The 18,270-nt window shown below is 45.3% G+C and overlaps 1 long non-coding RNA gene across 1 annotated transcript in view; it reads right to left on the minus strand.

Annotated features, from left to right (window-relative positions):
* LOC146020045 (uncharacterized) overlaps window positions 1–18,270 on the minus strand; it is a 63,576-nt gene that overhangs the window by 38,330 nt on the left and 6,976 nt on the right. The window contains exon 3 of the long non-coding RNA XR_014450714.1: window positions 4,477–4,573. This is a non-coding gene — a long non-coding RNA (uncharacterized LOC146020045). The remainder of the gene's footprint in view (window positions 1–4,476; window positions 4,574–18,270) is intronic.

Genomic DNA, 18,270 nt, shown 5'->3' on the forward strand with positions numbered 1-18,270 from the left:
TACACGCCAGAGTGACTGTTACCATTATTCATTTCATCCTACCAAATAATAACTTTTCATCGGACATTTATTCCATTATTCATATTAACTTATTTCTACTAACAGCATTTCTGAGACGCATAAAATCCATCTAACAAATTTCATCATTTTTTATGTGGCTTACTAACAGCGGAGTGCCTCCAATCTAACAAACGTCCATTTCTAGCCCCATTTAAGGACTACTATCTATCAGGCTACAACCACCCAGCCGATATATTTATCCTATGAAAGATTTTTTAATAGAGTGTCATTATTTAATGTGTTTTTTATTTTCCTTATATATGTAATTTTTATGTTCCTGATTATTTCCCTTAATGTTTTATGTATTATTTGATATAATATATTAAATTTATACTTTTTTAAGCAGTGTGTCCGTGTCATTCACTGCACGTTGGTCATTCCCTCTATTTTAGAGTATATATACAATAAATTGGGTTCAGCAGCGCAATACATACCAATTACCTTTCCTCCTCTTTGTACCATATACAATTGTATACGATTTTAAATTGTATAAGCACCCTAATGGGTGTTTTCAATGTTAAATGTGCCTCCTATAAGATAAATAATTGTATAAGCACCGTAATGGGTGCTTATAATGTAAAAAGCACCCCCACACCACCCGTACTATCAATGCCAACGCGTCCTCCGACCTTTTCATACCCCCACTATCCATGTCGGCGTGCAGTTGATCTTATATAGTGTGGCGAGCGCAGTGAGCCACTGAGCCCGAAGCGTGGCGAGCGCACGCGCAATACATGTAAAGTAATACGCGTCCCCTCGTGGGGCTCGCTGCGCTCGCCACGCTTCGGGCTCGGTGGCTCGCTGCGCTCGCCACACTATATGAAATCAACTCCACGTCGACGTGGATAGTGGGGGTATGAAAAGGTTAGAGGACGCGTACCGCCGCCGCTCGCGGGTTCGCTGCACTCGCCACGCTTCGGGTTGGTGTTGATAGTGAGGGTGGCGTGGGGGTGCATTTAACATTGTAAGCACCCATTAGTGTGCTTATACAATTTCAAATTGTATAGGGTGCTTATACAATTTAAAATCGCATCGCATGCGGGCATATGGCATCGCGATGCCGTACGACTGAATATCGTGGGCGCCGTGCTAGGAAACAAGTACCCTAATGTAATATAGAAAATAAGTTACTGTAACCAAAATAACTATTCCCCAGAGACATTGTCCTGCAGAAGAGTCACAGCCCCTGTATTACATACAAAATGTACATTACCGATTTATTTCCATATCATGTGACTCTGCAACAATAATAGTGTCTGTGCAGTGCGCAGCTTTTCATTCCAGTCCAAGCTCTATTCTGACATCACAAGCTAATGTGACATCACTCTTACAGGGCCTTGCTAAGTTTTTCCCTATTTATATGGTTAATGAAGTTTAAATTGTTTTACACTACAAAGTTATAGAATAAAGGTTTCATTTGTTGTATATGTGATCTTTTCATATCTTATTATATGATTCTACATTACTGTAACTATATATATCTTATCATTTTATCTTTTTTGAATAAAATAAGAATTTTTCAATTAAATAATAAAACTAATGTCATATATAAAATAAGTGGCTGTAACCAAAAGAACTATTCCCCAGAGACTACAGAAAAGTCACAGCCCCTGTATTACATACAAATGTACATTACCGATTTATTTCCATATCATAGGTATCCTACAGGTGTAAGTACCACTGAAATAATAATATATTATATTGTTAAAGTCGAGTTACACACATGCCATTTTAGGATAGTATGGCCGCCATTTTGGTTTGCAGAGTTGTGCAAATAAAGTAATAATACCCAAGTCTGTGTGACAAAGTGGAACAGAAGCGCAGCCATACTATTACACATAAATTCATAATACCATACTTACACCACATACAATATAGTTAATTAAAGGTTTAGAGCACTACACATAGTTCAATCAGCATTACACACTTCTGTCAGTATAATGTTTGGTACCGTTACGTTCCGTTTCTTATGCGCAGTACTTCGGTCGTTGCAAAGTTTTCGCAACTCATATGGTCCGATAATTACGGACAAAATCCATATTTCAAGGACTATTTCTCTTAATACTGTGTGAGACAAAGGAATCCAGTTAAAACCGGTTCTTGTTGCTGTTTACGACCCCTGACAACGATGCCGACAGACAAAAGACACCAAAGTACACTCCCCCTGCACAAATCCAAACCAGGTGTAACACTTTATCCCAATCATTGAGGACTGGACATTCGAACCCCTGACCAATAGGAATGGCCTTTGACCTCCCCCTTCTGACCCTATAAGATAGCTAACCAAGGGCTGCCTCGGTCACTTTGGCACTGCTGATATCCCCTTACCAAGTGTGGCGAGCGCAGCGAGCCACCAAGCCCGAAGCGTGGCAAGCGCAGCGAGCCCCGCGAGGGGATGCGTATACCTGTGAAGTTATACGCGTCCCCTCGCGGGGCTCGATGCGCTCGCCATGCTTCGGGTTGGCGTCAATCATGGGGTGCCATAGAGGGGGTAAAATTGGGCATCTGGGGAATACTTTACATTGAATCCAATGTAAAATAGGGTCCCAGGGGCCCTATTCACATTTGATTCAATGTAAAAATCGGGTCGATCGCACCGGTCGCATCACATGCGATTTGGTCGCATGCGATGCGACCGACGCGATTTTTCCGACACGATCACCCCGATTGAAATCGGAGTGGCCGTGCTAGGAAACAAGTACCGTTTTTACATATAATCACCGCTTCACATATCCCAATCCATTTCATATATTTCATGTGCCTGAGGAGCGCAGCTGTTCCTATTACCAACACACGCCGTAATCTGCTACCCTACAAGGAAGGACAAAAGAAACCTTTTGGTGTATATAGGGCCTCGATTCGAGGTGAGAGTGAGCCCCAAGGGGCCTGGAGTTGTGGATACAGTATTGAAAAAATCCTGGTGTTTAAATCTTCTATCTGGGGAGGAGTTAAAGATACTCTTATATGAAAATAGGGCCCATTTTGGAGGTCAGTATCTGAATAGAAGGTGTATTATTAGCAAGTGAACATCAGAAAAGAAAAGAAGTGATTGGTCGCCCAGCTAAAAAGAAACCTTTATCAGGAAAATAGGGCCTTATTAAAAGGTCAGTTACAATAACTGTGGGGTGACCAAAATAGACAACCATTGAGGAATACTGTCTCTTAAAGGTCATCAATAGAATTTAGAACTGCGTCTGATCATTTTTTCCCCCTAAAATTGTAAAAGGTTGGAGGGAAGTGCTGTACTAGGGTTGTGCCATGGGTTGCTGGTCCAGGAGCAGATCAAATTATTCATGGTCTAAATAATAGGCAAAATCAGTGCTGTCCGACCACATACGTAACGTAACCTAAGGATAACATGTAAACACAATGTACTTCATTTAATCATCTTTACCGAATTTCTCAGTAAAAAAAAATTTGGCCTAGGGGTGCTGCCAAATGAAGCCACTACTATATTATTTATATATAATATATTATTATTCAGTGGTACTTACACCTGTAGGATACTTATGATATGGAAATAAATTGGTAATGTACATTTGTATGTAATACAGGGGCTGTGACTTTTCTGTAGGACAATGTCTCTGGGGAATAGTTATTTTGGTCTCAGCAACTTATTTTCTATATGACATTCGTTTTATTATTTCATTGAAAAATTCTTATTTGATTCAAAAAGAGCAAATGACAAGATATATAGTTACAGTAATGTACAGTAGATTCATATAAAAAGATATGAAAAGATCACATATACAACAAATCAAACAATTATTCTATGACTTTTTAGTGTAAAACAATGTAAACTTCATTAACCATATAAATAGGGAAAAACTCAGCAAGGCACTGGAAGAGTGATGTCACATTAGCTTGTGATGTCACATTAGCTTGTGATGTCACATTAGCTTGTGATGTCACAATACAGCTTGGACTGGAATGACCTTATTTATAACCTCTTGAATGTTCCGGAACATTTTAGAATGTTCCGGAACGAACATTCTATAACAGAGGTTATAAATATGAATGCCCAGACTGCTGGTCCTCATTCTGCAGCAGCCTCTGTACAAGACAAGTCACAGTCCAGAGAAGTCGCAACAGAAATTAATTTCACAGCCTTTACTAACTATGGCTCTAAACTGGTTCCGGGGTTTATATGAAGACTTTCAAAGCTTCAGGAGCCTGCGAAAGTTTCGCAGAGAAAATTCCCAGGTTAGAAAAAATACAAATATACAGGAAGATCTGCCAACTGTCTCAGTGGGCAAAGAGACGTTTGAATTTATCAATGGCAGGTGGGCCAAAAAACACAGTGCCCATGACAGTGAGATGTGTGAACGTCAGTTAGAATTTCTGACAAATGAAAATGCAGCTGTAAAGGCAAAATACCGTGAAGTTAAAAAGGAAAATCGTAAACTAAAACATCACCTGGATAAATTCCTTAAAGCGCAATCAAAGGCTGTAGATGCTCTGATGAAACCCTGGGAATAAAGTCCATCTGCCCCCTCAGCACAGTCTCCTCCTCCTGCAAAAAAAAAAAAAAAAAAACACAAAAAAAAAAATTACAAAAAAAATTCAACCCCCCCCCCCCCCCCAACCCACCTGGCGAGACTATACTATGCTATTCTATGCTGTGCTTAGCTATGCTATACTAAGACCATGGTCTTAGTATAGCATAGCTAAGCACAGCATAGATACTCTTAGCTTAGACTATGTTATTCTATGCTGTGCTTAGCTATGCTATGCTAAGACCATGTTCTTAGTACAGCATAGCTAAGCACAGCATAGAATAGCATAGTCTTAGCTAAGAGTATCTATGCTATGCTTATCTATGTTATACTAAGACTATGGTCTTAGCATAGCATAACTAAGCACAGCATAGATACTCTTAGCTAAGACTATGTTATTCTATGCTGTGCTTAGCTATGCTATGCTAAGACCATGTTCTTAGTACAGCATAGCTAAGCACAGCATACTGTAGAATAGCATAGTCTTAGCTAAGAGTATCTATGCTATGCTTATCTATGTTATACTAAGACTATGGTCTTAGCATAGCATAACTAAGCACAGCATAGAATAGCATAGTATAGTCTCCCCCTCCCCTACAAAAAAAAAAAATCTCTCCCTTCCCTCCCCCTCCTCCCACCTGATGAGGTCACCTTGACGTGGTAGGTGGGCTCACATTTTTGTGCCAAGAACCTCAATGTCCCCCATGTTAATGTTATCTGTTTCTGTGCTTCGTGTGCGCCTGCATTTTCTGACATCCCTCTTACATTGCCTCTCTGAGTTTTTCCCTATTTATATGGTTAATGAAGTTTACATAGTTTTACACTAAAAGGTCATAGAATAATGGTTTAATTTGTTTTTATGTGATCTTTTCATATCTTATTATATGAATCTACATTTCTGTAACGATATATCTTGTCATTTTATCTTTGTGAATAAAATAAGAAATATAACTAATTTCGGTACTTGTTTCCTAGCAAGGCACCCATCGCATTGCATACCATAAGGCATACGATGGTATGCGATGTTACGCGATGGCAGCCGATGTTATACAATTTTAAATTGTATAGCATCGCATTGTATGCCATATACAATGGTATACGATTTTAAATTGTATAAGCACCCTAATGGGTGTTTTCAATGTTAAATGTGCCTCCTATAAGATAAATAATTGTATAAGCACCGTAATGGTTGCTTACAATGTAAAAAGCACCCCCACACCACCCGTACTATCAATGCCAACGCGTCCTCCGACCTTTTCATACCCCCACTATCCATGTCGGCGTGCAGTTGATCTTATATAGTGTAGCGAGCGCAGTGAGCCACTGAGCCCGAAGCGTGGCGAGCGCACGCGCAATACATGTAAAGTAATACGCAGCCCCTCGTGGGGCTCGCTGCGCTCGCCACGCTTCGGGCTCGGTGGCTCGCTGTGCTCGCCACACTATATAAAATCAACTCCACGTCGACGTGGATAGTGGGGGTATGAAAAGGTTGGAGGACGCGTACCGCCGCCGCTCGCGGGTTTGCTGCACTCGCCACGCTTCGGGTTGGCGTTGATAGGGAGGGTGGCGTGGGGGTGCATTTAACATTGTAAGCACCTATTAGGGTGCTTATACAATTTAAAATTATATAGGGTGCTTATACAATTTAAAATCACATCGCATGCCGGCATATGGCATCGCGATGCCGTACGACTGAATATCGTGGGCGCCATGCTAGGAAACAAGTACCCTAATGTCATATAGAAAATAAGTTACTGTAACCAAAATAACTATTCCCCAGAGACATTGTCCTGCAGAAGAGTCACAGCCCCTGTATTACATACAAAATGTACATTACCGATTTATTTCCATATCATGTGACTCTGCAACAATAATAGTGTCTGTGCAGCGCAGCTTTTCATTCCAGTCCAAGCTCTATTCTGACATCACAAGCTATTGTGACATCACAAGCTATTGTGACATCACAAGCTAATGTGACATCACAAGCTAATGTGACATCACTCTTACAGGGCCTTGCTAAGTTTTTCCCTATTTATATGGTTAATGAAGTTTAAATTGTTTTACACTACAAAGTTATAGAATAAAGGTTTAATTTGTTGTATATGTGATCTTTTCATATCTTATTATATGATTCTACATTACTGTAACTATATATATATCTTATCATTTTATCTTTTTGAATAAAATAAGAATTTTTCAATTAAATAATAAAACTAATGTCATATATAAAATAAGTGGCTGTAACCAAAAGAACTATTCCCCAGAGACTACAGAAAAGTCACAGCCAATGTATTACATACAAATGTACATTAACGATTTATTTCCATATCATAGGTATCCTACAGGTTTAAGTACCACTGAAATAATAATATATTATATATAAATAATATATTATTGGCTTCATTTGGCAGCACTCCTAGGCCAAGAGTTTTTTTACTGTGAAATTCAGTAAAGATGATTAAATGAAGTACATGGTGTTTACATGTTATCCTTAGGTTACATATGTGGTCGGACAGGGTAGCGCTTCTGGTTGTCCACATGTTTTATGATACCTCCAGCACTGGTTTTGCCTATCACATAGCCCATTAAATAATTTGATCTGGTCCTGGACCAGCAACCCACAGCACAGCCTTAGTACAGCACTTCCCTATAACCACCGACATCGGTCCCTCCTCATATCATCATTACTTTGCTCATGGTGGTGGGACATCACTGACCACCTGGGCTGTCTGAGCACAGAAACAGAAGGGATGCGGAGAATGATGTCTGACTGTGATAGAACTTCTGTCAGGCAAATGCTGTAGGTACAGGTATAGGATGTACAGGGATCTCAGCCCCTGTTTCTGCATCTCTCTATCCGTTCACTACTGCCCTGCGTCTCTCTATCCCCTCCGTAGCACCCTGCGTCTCTCTATCCTCTCCGTTATGCCCTGCGTCTCTCTATCCCCTCCGTAGCACCCTGCGTCTCTCTATCCCCTCCCTAGCGCCCTGCGCCTCTCTAAGCTCTCCCTACCACCCTGCGTCTCTCTATCCCCTCTCTAGCGCCCTGCGTCTCTCTATCCCCTCTCTAGCGCCCTGCGTCTCTCTATCCCCTCCGTAGCGCCCCGTGTCTCTCTATCCCCTCCCTAGACCCCGTGTGTCTCTCTATCCTCTCCCTACTGCCCTGCGTCTCTCTATGCCCTCCCTACTGCCCTGTGTCTCTCTATCCCCTCCCGACTGCCCTGCGTCTCTCTATCCCCTCCTTAGTTCCCTGCGTCTCTCCATCCCCTCCCTCACGCCCTGCATCTCTCTATCCCCTCCCTACTGCCCTGTGTCGCTCTATCCCCTCCCTAGCGCTGTCCGTCTCTTTCCCTTCCCTACCACCCTGCATCTCCGTAGCCCCTCTCTACCGCCCTGCATATCCCTAACCCCTCCCTACAGCCCTGCGTCTCTCTATCCCCTTCCTACAGCTCTGCATCTCTCTATCCCCTCCCTAGCACCCTGCGTCTCTCTATCCCTATTTATGGTCTCATTTTATATTTACCTCAAGCGCTGGAACGCAACCCAGAAATAATGGGTTTTAATGCGCACACTTCCGCCCTCTCTTTGTATGGACTTCTGCCACCCCTTTGTATTACGGACTTCCGGCTATGGACAGCACCTTTATCAACCTGCGACTATGTACAAGATAATGGCGGAAGTGGGGCGAGCAGTATTTTCCGGCTACCACTACATGTCACTGAGGTTAAGATATATCTAGAACATATCAAAATCTGCATGTTAAGGGGCATACCCATGGGGCCACCAGTCAATCAGACCTCATAGATTGACAGCGGCAGTTAGTAATTGGCTGCCAAATTGTGAACTCTGATTGGCTCATGAATCGGCACCATATGTAAAATGGCCACCAGACACAGGCCCTTATTCTGATCGGTGCGGATATTCCCGCATTCTTACGGAGCGGTCCGCACGCCACGGTGTTTTGCCGCATGCGGCCATGCGTCCGTAGAAACGCCCACGTGTCCTCCGCATTCGGACGGACTGACTCTTTAAGAACAGGGCGTGTTTACGGACGACATACAAACCATGCGTGTGCGGGAGAAACACTCCGATTCTGCACGGTATTACAGAGTATTACAGAGTATGCTCGGAAATACCGCATCCGAACGGGAGCCAAGCGGTGCTACCGCCCGTAAGCGGAGTATTTACGCCAAACAACCCACTATGAAGTATCTTCTGCAATACATCACATGACCCACTTATTCAATTACCTATCCTCATAAAAAACAGCTTATTTGGAATTGGAATCAATGTGTGTGGTTTCATGAGTACATGTCTAATACACATGTGTATTGATAGTATTAAGATTCAGTCATGTCCATTGTTAGCAGTTTTTAAGTGTGGGACAAGTACAGCATATGTGGGGGATTACTAAGGTTTCCTTGAAGCAGCAATGGTTTCAATTAAAGCACTGACAAGCGGCCTATTAGTGAGTAATGAGTAAAGGAGTAGATTCTATTGGGTTCAGGTGTTAATGGTTGTAGTCATTAGGCGTACGTTCGCCTACCGCATGAACGAGTGGTGTCCGCAAAGCAATAGTACACTTGTGGACACCGCACATTTCTGGCCTTTTTGATCGCGTGCATTCGGAGTGGTTTCCGAATGTACGCCCCCCAACATAAGTGTACTCCCCCGTGTCCGCCCATGTTTCCGCCCCGTTTTGCCCACTTTGAAACTACGCCCATGTGTCATTCCGCATGACGCCCATAATACGCCCCTATTTCCCGACTGATAGCGGTGAACAGTTTTGGACGGGATTTGGCCGAACTGGTACCGAGTCAAGGCGTGGCACATGCGCGTAGCGTTCTCCACGCATGCGCAGACGCCGTAAAGACGCGATCCGTAAGTATGCGGTAAAGTCCGCACCAACCAGAATAAGGGCCACAGTGAGGGGTAGCAGGAGCAAGCTCTCCGCTCAGAGGCAGATAGCGCTGTAGGTAGAGGCAGAAGCAGCTACTGGGGCCATTATGTGTACGCAGCTAATGGGGCCATTATGTGTAGAAAGCTGCATCTTCTGCTATGAAACCCCTGGCAAAGAGCATAGAACCCAGAGCATGCAACTCCTGGCAACGAGCATAGAACTCAGAGCATACAACTCCTGGGAACGAGCATAGAACCCAGAGCATGCAACTGGCAATGAGCATAGAACTCAGAGTATGCAACTCCTGGGAATGAGCATAGAACCCAGAGCATGCAACTGGCAATGAGCATAGAACTCAGAGTATGCAACTCCTGGGAATGAGCATAGAACCCAGAGCATGCAACTGGCAATGAGCATAGAACCCAGAGCATGAAACTCCTATGAATGAGCATAGAACCCAGATCATGCAACACCTGGCAACAAGCATAGAACCCATATCATGCAACTCCTTGCAATGGGAAAAGAACCCAGAGCATGCAACTCCTGGCAACGAGCAAAGAACCCATAGCATGCAACACCTGGCAACGAGCATGGAACCCAAAACATGCAACTCCTGGCAATGAGCAAAGAACCCAGAGCATGCAACTCCTGGCAATGAGCAAGAACCCATAACATGCGACACCTGGCAACGAGCATCCAACTCAAAGCATGCAACTCCTGGCAAGGTGCATGAAACCCCAGAGCATACAACTCCTGGCACCAAGTATTCACATGAGTGGCCACTGCAGGGAAACATCAAGCAGACGCTGACAGATAGTGTCTGCACACACCAGAACCAGTGTGGGACCAAAGCCATCAGAGGTGAGTACGGGGAAGAGAACACAGAGCAAGTGTAGGGAACCTGTCACACGTAGCCGCGACGGAGCGCGGTGGGTACAGTACTCACCCGTCCGCGCCCGCCGCCGGCTAGCGTGTGCAGGCTCCGGTCTGCGGTGTGCGGGTAGCGGCAGCTCTGGGTAGGGATGGCAGCAGGGGAGCGTCGGGTAGCGGTGTCTTTGCAGATAGTTGTGCTGGGAGGCCGGCGTCGCCATCTTGGTTGAGGGCAGGAGACAGATTGGCCCAGAGTGGAGGTTCCCTCCTCATCCTGCGCTGACAGCCAATGGCAGCCGTCCCCTGGGGATATAAGGGATCTGCCTAGGCTGTTCAGTGTCAGTGCAATGAGTCTTTGGAGTCATTCACAACTCCTAGCTGATTCCCGGATCCTGGCTCTTTCTCTCCTGACTCTGGTGCCTTGCTCCCTGCATCTTGCTACAAGGAAGTTTTCTCATGACACCAATGCTGCAAGTCCTACCTAGTGCTTGTTCCTGCTTGTGTCCCAGAATTACCCTGCACAGCATTCCGCTGCCCTCCTTCATACAACTCATTCATTCCATCATCTTTCAGTCATCCGGATACATTTCTTCTGTCATCAAATCAACCTCTTTCTGGATCTTCCTCTATGTACTCTGGCTCATCAAGTACACGTTTCCAGATTTACCTGCTCGTTATTAATATTGTGCTGGACTCTATTTAATTTATCCCAACTGTCACTTAAAGAAGTATTTGAGTGAAGTTTATCATTTATGAAATCTGTTATTAAACCTGCACGTTTCAATCCTACTCCTCCTGGTCCGTCTCCGGCTTCTGTGCACCACACGACTCCATCCAGCCCTTTAGCCGTGACAGAACCTGTAAGAGGGCGACCAGGCACAGCAGCAGTCCCTAATGGAATCCGTAGCTGTGCACTGCTAGCCTGCATATACACGGAGGCACACAGGACGGAGAGCAGTACAGGGAGTCTACACGGCTCCCGGTGCAAGTGGACCGCCTGTGATGCGCCATAGACCGGGAACCCGCACACAGCTACTGTCAGTACTTTCCCCCGAAAACAAGAACCACTGACCACCAATGAAAGAGGTACCTGAACACTGTTTACTGTAAAAATCTGAAGTAAGAGACATTTACCATTGGAGGGGCGTGGCTACGGCAGGACGTGAGTAAGGGTGTGCGTCCAAGCTCCCCCATGCACACCGCTGCTGATGGAGCTCTCCCCCATGTGCGAGTGAGCCCTCATGGAGTGCTGAGCACTAAAGCTGCCCCCCCCGGTTAAACGATTGCGGGATGCGACTTGCAAAAACCTGCGGTGCGGCTGTGGAGAAACCCGGAGGTCCGTGTGAGAGGCGGCTTCTGGAGTCGTGACACAGCAGCAGGGGTTCGCCTCCTACAGTGCCTGCCCGGAAGACGCAGTGGGGCCGGGACCCGGCGAGACGCCCGCACGCAGTCCCTGCTGGCGGCAGGTGAGAGAAGCCGCCTTCAGGGAGACCCAGCACCAGCAACTGGTGATGTGGAGAGCGTGAGGTGCGGCAGAGCAGGAGAAACGGCCGGATAGTGGGGAGGAGGAACCCAGCGTGTGCCGGTGTGACACAATGGTCTGGAGTTGCTGGGTGAGTCCTGCTGGGCAAGGCCTGACTGAACTTTTGTTTGCTACCCTTGGTGCAGCTTAAAAAATCATTGCATGCTGAATGTGACTCTCCTTAACCCCTGTGGGTACTTTAAAAGGCATAGTGGGCACTGAACTGTGGTGAATATAGAGCCGTGGGCAGTTGATCCAGGGAACGCAGCCCAGGCCCGGGTGAGAGACGGGCCAAAGGGTGGACTTTTAACACCATAGAAGCCCGATTCAGCATCTATTGGGGGCACCTGTAAGTGGCTCAGACTAAGACTGAGGCAGAGCGGCTATCTACTTCTCTCCCCACCTGAAAGGCCGTTGGAGAATATCATCATGGGCACAACAGGCCAGAATACAGCTGCGGCTAGACTGGGGAAGTACACCAGGTCGCAGGCAGGTAGTAGTTCCCAGACAGGCACTCCTCTATCCACTCCCACCAAGGAGAATAAAAATCCGCCACCTCCTGAGGTAACGCTGCAACAAGTTCTCGAGGCAATAAAGACCTGCGAAACTCGCCTTCTTGAACAAATTATTAAAGTACAGTCTGATATTACACTGCTTAGGAACGACGCCCAAAAAACTCGCGAGAGATTAATAGAGGCTGAGACCCGAATTGCTGCAGTGGAAGATATAGTTGGCCCTTTGCAGTCTCAGGTTAAATCTATGAGTGGCCAGATGACTGAAATACATAAAAAAATGTCGGATATGGAAGGAAGGCTTTGACGGAACAATATTTGTTTCATTGGGTTCGAGGAGCGCATAGAGGGCAATGCCCCGGAAAAGTTCTTGGAAGAGTGGCGTACCCAGATGTTTGGCGACAAGGCCTTCTCCGCACAATTTGTAATCGAGAGAGCCCACCGTATCCCAGGCCGTGCTCCCCCTCCGGGTGGTCCATCCCACACATTAATAGCCAAGTTTTTAAACTTTAAAGATCGGGACAGTGTATTAAGACTGGCTAGGGACAAGGGGGACTTCGCCTATAACGGAAGGAGGATCTCTGCCTTCCCGGACTTTCCCCTAGAGGTCCAGAAGGATCGTGCAAAATTTAGGGAAATTAAAGCTCGCCTTAGGGAGTTGGAATTAAAATGTTCTATGCTCTATCCGAAAAAATGAGAGTCGTGGCGGAGGGGGTTACGAAAAAAATTTTCACTCCCGGTGAGGCGGCGAGATGGCTAGATGCCACATACCCTGGAAGGAAACAGGTTTCTGCAAGATAAGATGTTCAACTGATAGGGCATGGGATCTTGGCTTTATGAGTAGTCCTTATGCTTGGCTTCTTCTGTAGAAATCAGCGGCGTAGCTTTGTTTGGGGTTCCCCCCCGCCGTTAATGGGGGGGCGCCCACTCCCTGCCCGTCCGTCTGGCCCCCTGTGCCCGCCCCCCGGGGCCTCTCCCCCATTGCCACATGCTTACCTGTCCGCGCGTCCCGGCTCCCCACCTGGCTTCAATAAATTCTATGCAGACGGACCACGATAAAATGGCCGCCCCCATACCGCAGACAGTTTCAGAGAACAGTCTGCTTTATGGGGCGACCATTTTATTGTGGTCTGTCTCCATAGCATTGATTGAAGCCAGGAGGGGAGCAGGGACGTGCAGACAGGTAAGCATGCGGGGGATGGGGGGCGGGGGGATTTCTATAGCACCGCAGCCCCCCCTGCGCCCCCATATGCACAGCGCCCCCCGAAACAAAGCATGTAGATAATGTAGGGGGGGGGGTGAGTTGAATTTACCCTTTTTTCTACAGATCCTGTGCTGGGCAGCGGGTGGTGTACGGGGGAGGGAGGGGGTAGGCCTCTTTAGTTGCCATTAGTTAATTGCTCCAGGAGATATTCCTGTCGGTGATAGTGTAAAGGGAGGTGGTTATACAGGGAGGGGGAGGTGGGAGGGGGGGGGGTGTATAAATTTGTGTATATGTTTTTTATGTGTTTATGTATGTTCACAGCATGAACAAGTTAAGATCGTTCCCTAGATTGTAGCTGAAGGGCCTTGAATACCTGTTAAGTATGTGCGGCCTATTGTGTATATGCCAAAAAGTGTGGGATAGAGGTAAATATTTTATTTTTCACTGATGTACAGCTTAAATGGTTAAGTTTCTGACCTGGAATGTCAGAGGTCTGAACTGCAGGGTGAAAAGAGCGTTAGTCCTGAAGCAGTGCAGGAGCTTGGACTCTGACATCATTTGTTTGCAAGAGACCCATCTGACCAGTGAACGTTTGGGCTCTTTAAAACGCCCATGGATTGGCCACAGTTTCCATGCCCCCTTCTCTACCTCCTCCTGTGGGGTTGCAATGTTGGTTAAGAAATCAGTGGCTCTTGAAGTAGGTTCAGTGAAGATAGATACTGGGGGAAGATATATTTTTTGGGAATGTGCAATTGATCATGTACGATTCTGTATACTTACAGTGTATATCCCACCCCCATTCTCCTACGATGTGGTAAGAATGGCGGTGGAATTTGCAGCAGCATACCCAGATAATATGGTAATTTGTCTGGGAGATTTCAATAAGGTTCTCCAGCCCCGCCTTGATCGATGGAATAGGTCCGAGAAAGAAATCCTTAGTGAAGGGAATAAGTTCTCTGAGTTTATAGAAGAAATAGGGTGGAAAGATCCCTGGCGAATGAGAAACCCAGATCTACAGCAGTTTTCCTGCTGTTCCTCCTCCCACAAAGTATTTTCAAGGATTGATTTGATTCTTGTTTCTGAGATGGTCCTTACAAAAATTAGCCAGGTGGAATACAGGGCACGAGGGATCTCGGATCATTCCCCGGTTACCATGGAGATCGATTTAGAGATTCAAATGGGGGAATAGGAGGAGTTGGAGGGAAGGATAGATTGAAGGGTCCTCTTCAAACATATTCGTGTGGGATGCCTTTAAGGCTTATCTGAGAGGGGTGTTTATTAAAAGGATAGCCTGTCTGAAGCTCTCAAATCGCAAGAAGGCGAGTGAACTGGAAGCTAAAATGATTAACTTTGAAAATACTTTTTTGTCAAATAAGATAGATACTGTATAGCTAGGTCTACATGGCAGGCTGCCCAAAAAGAGTGGGTGGAGTATCTTCAGGAGGGAACTTGTCGGAGGTTGGCCGCAGGGTCGCATAGGTGGTATGCAAATTCTGATCGAACCGGGAAATTTTGGGCACATATAATGAAACAGAAGAGCCCGTCTAACATTATACCTCTGATCAAGTCAGAATCAGGCGATGAGGTGACCAATACCCCTGAGATAACAGAGCTCTTTTCTTCACATTTCACAGAGGTATATAAATCTAAATTAAACTGTAGTAATGAGGAAATTTGTGAATATTTGGCAGGGCTGGAACTTCCAAACCTGTTGCCCACCTCAAGGGATATATTGGAGGCTCCCCTGACAGTGGAGGAGGTGATAGCGGCTATCAACTCCTCCCCAGGGGGTAAAGCCCCTGGCCTTGACGGCCTCCCTGGGGAAGTGTACCAGAAATATATTAACAAACTGGGCCCGCAGCTTTGGAGGGGGTTTCAGCACATGGAGGAGGAGGAGTGTATATCTCAGTCAATGACAGAGGCTGCAATAACTATGATCCCCAAGAGCGGAAAAGACCTGACCCGAGTCGACTCATACAGGCCTATATCACTATTAACCTAGGCTTTTAGGTTTGGGGAGAGGTTTATTAAACGAGTTTCACTGCTTTACCAAAATCCAAGGGCTAGAGTGACCATCAATGGATATACATCTCCCTCCTTCTCTCTCTCCAGAGGAACGCGCCAGGGAGGCCCCCTATTCCCGCTGTTGTTTGCGGTGGTGGTGGAGCCCCTGGCGTGTGTGTTGAGAACAGCCCTGGGAGGAGGGAACGGGGAAAGGGGTTTGAGCAGAAACCTAGTCTCACTATATGCGGATGATCTTTTGGTGGGACTGGAGGTGCCCGGGGATCTATCTGGGGTAATGAAACTTATACAGGAGTATGGGGGTTATTCCGGCCTTACAATGAACTGGGGTAAATCCAACTATATTCATCTCGGAAATGAAGGTGGGTCTGGCCAAGGGCTCGAGGTACAACTAAAAAGGGTAGAAAAATTTCGGTATCTGGGTATATGCTTCACTAGGAACTTAATAGATTTTATCTCTGAAAATCTAATCCCGTTTTTTAAAGAACTAAAGATCAAATGCAGAAGCTGGTCCAGACTTCAGCTATCACAAATTGGTCGGGTCAATCTGGTTAAGATGGCAATATTGCCCAAGTTTTTGTATATAGTGCAACATTCCCCTGTTTTCATTAAGGACCAGCATTTTAGGAAGATAAAGAGTATAGTCTCCTCATTTGTCTGGAGGGACAAGCTGCCCAGAGTTAGAATGGACATTATGTGTTGGGACAGAGGAAAAGGAGGTATGGCCCTTCCAGATTTTAAATTATATTATATGGCTGCACAGATGGTACAAATATGCGCTTGGGTTAGGTCAGGAGAAGACTCAGTAGAGTTACGTAGCCTTTTGGAGTGTGTGGATCCAGACTATACCCCTCTCCAGAGACTGTTTGTCAGGGGGCTCCGGCGGAACCTCCCTCCTATAATCAGCCAAGCCGTTAAAGTATGGAGATGGGCTTGTAAATTAACAAAAGCTGATGGTCTGGACCCAGACACTCCTATTTTTTCCCTGCCAGGCATGAAAGATCTTAAGGAACAACAAGGAGGGTTAGTATGGAATACCTATGGAATTAGTACAATAGGTCATTGGTGTCAAGATGGGGTGTTGAAATCAGTTACAAACCAAGTTCAGTATACCGAAGGAAATCTTCTTTAGATACCTACAAGTAAGAAGTGCTATGACTCAATATGGCAAGTCCGCATTGTGGGTGGTAGAGGAGGCTCCCTGTAAAATATTTATTAAACAACTTGTGAAGGGCAAACGTTTGTCCAAAATGTATCATTACTTACACTCATTTATTCAAGTTGAGGAGTTAGGGGCCTTACGGTCAAAATGGTCAGAAGACATTCCTCAGCTGGATGAAAACAGGTGGAGGATGGCCCTGGCAGGCGACCAACTTAATGTGGAGGCAACAGGTCCTATTTAATATTCTACATCGGACCTATATAACGCCAGTTAGAATGAAAAAATATGCCGGTGCAGTGTCCGATAGGTGTCCAAAATGTGGAGAAGGGGCGGCTTCATTCGAGCATTTGCTGTGGAGCTGTAGAGAGGTCAGTAGGTTCTGGGATGAAGTAATAAAAACCCTTGCCCAGTTAGGTGTCCCTCGAGTAACCCTTAATAAAATGAATCTGGTCCTAGGGACCTTTGGGCGGATGGGGCAATCAATCGGGAGTTGAAGCAGTTGGCAAAGAACCTAGTGGCCTTAGCAAAAGTAATAATAGCCCGTCGGTGGATGTCCCCGCTGGGACCGCTCCACGGAGAATGGGTCAACTTGGTCAATCAGACCAGTGAACACGAGAAATACGTATATGCATCCCGGGGTTCGTTTATTAAATACCAGGGTATATGGGGCTACTGTAACAGGTCAGCTAACCATAGAGTTTAAAATAGCAGGAGGTTAAATATTTAAGCACTTTATCACTTTATTAGTAAGTAGAATGTATAGATAGGCACGGACGAGGAGGGATCCTCAGTGATACACAGTGTGGGGCTATGTAGCCCTTTCATATAATTTAAAAAATATATAATTTTCTTGATGTTCGACATGCACTGTGCACACGACGGGAGGTTCAAGCGCAAGAGGAGACTTCATATTATGAGGCCACATGTTATCCTTTATATAGAGGTGATTTAGATTCACTAAGAAGCATACAATAATTATAGATACGAGGTAAAATGTAGCTCTAGCAAGGTGTGGCACTTAGACACAAATAAGGAAGGAAAACTTGCACAGTACCTCTCCTGATTTTTGTTTTTGTATTCTCTATGGTCATAAAACCGTATAGTCCGTATAGCTTAGGGTAGGTATTATCCAAGTTGGATGCATGGATAGAAGGTAAAATGCTAAGCAAGAGAGAGAACCCAAGGAACAGGTTAACTGGGATCAGGGTTGGAAAACGGGATGTGTGCAATAGGGCAGGGAGTACGATCTAGGATAGGTAGGAGAGGTCTATCAGGTTGAGTAGGGTTGTCGTGCTGTGAACATGTCTTTGTTAGTGTATTGTATATGTAAATGTCTATGGTATAAAGGGTCTGATTAGTTCCATATCTCTGTAAACGTTTGTAATACCCTTGTGTGGGTTTGTATGTGTTTGTCTTTTTTTGATAATGAAAACTAAATAAAGACGCAAAAAAAAAAAAAAAAGAGACATTTACCATTGATTGTCGTTATTGACACCTGGACATTAATTGAACTATTATTGAA

This window comes from Crinia signifera, chromosome 7 (genome assembly GCF_055691185.1).
Source record: "Crinia signifera chromosome 7, ASM5569118v1, whole genome shotgun sequence".
NCBI lineage: Eukaryota > Metazoa > Chordata > Amphibia > Anura > Myobatrachidae > Crinia > Crinia signifera.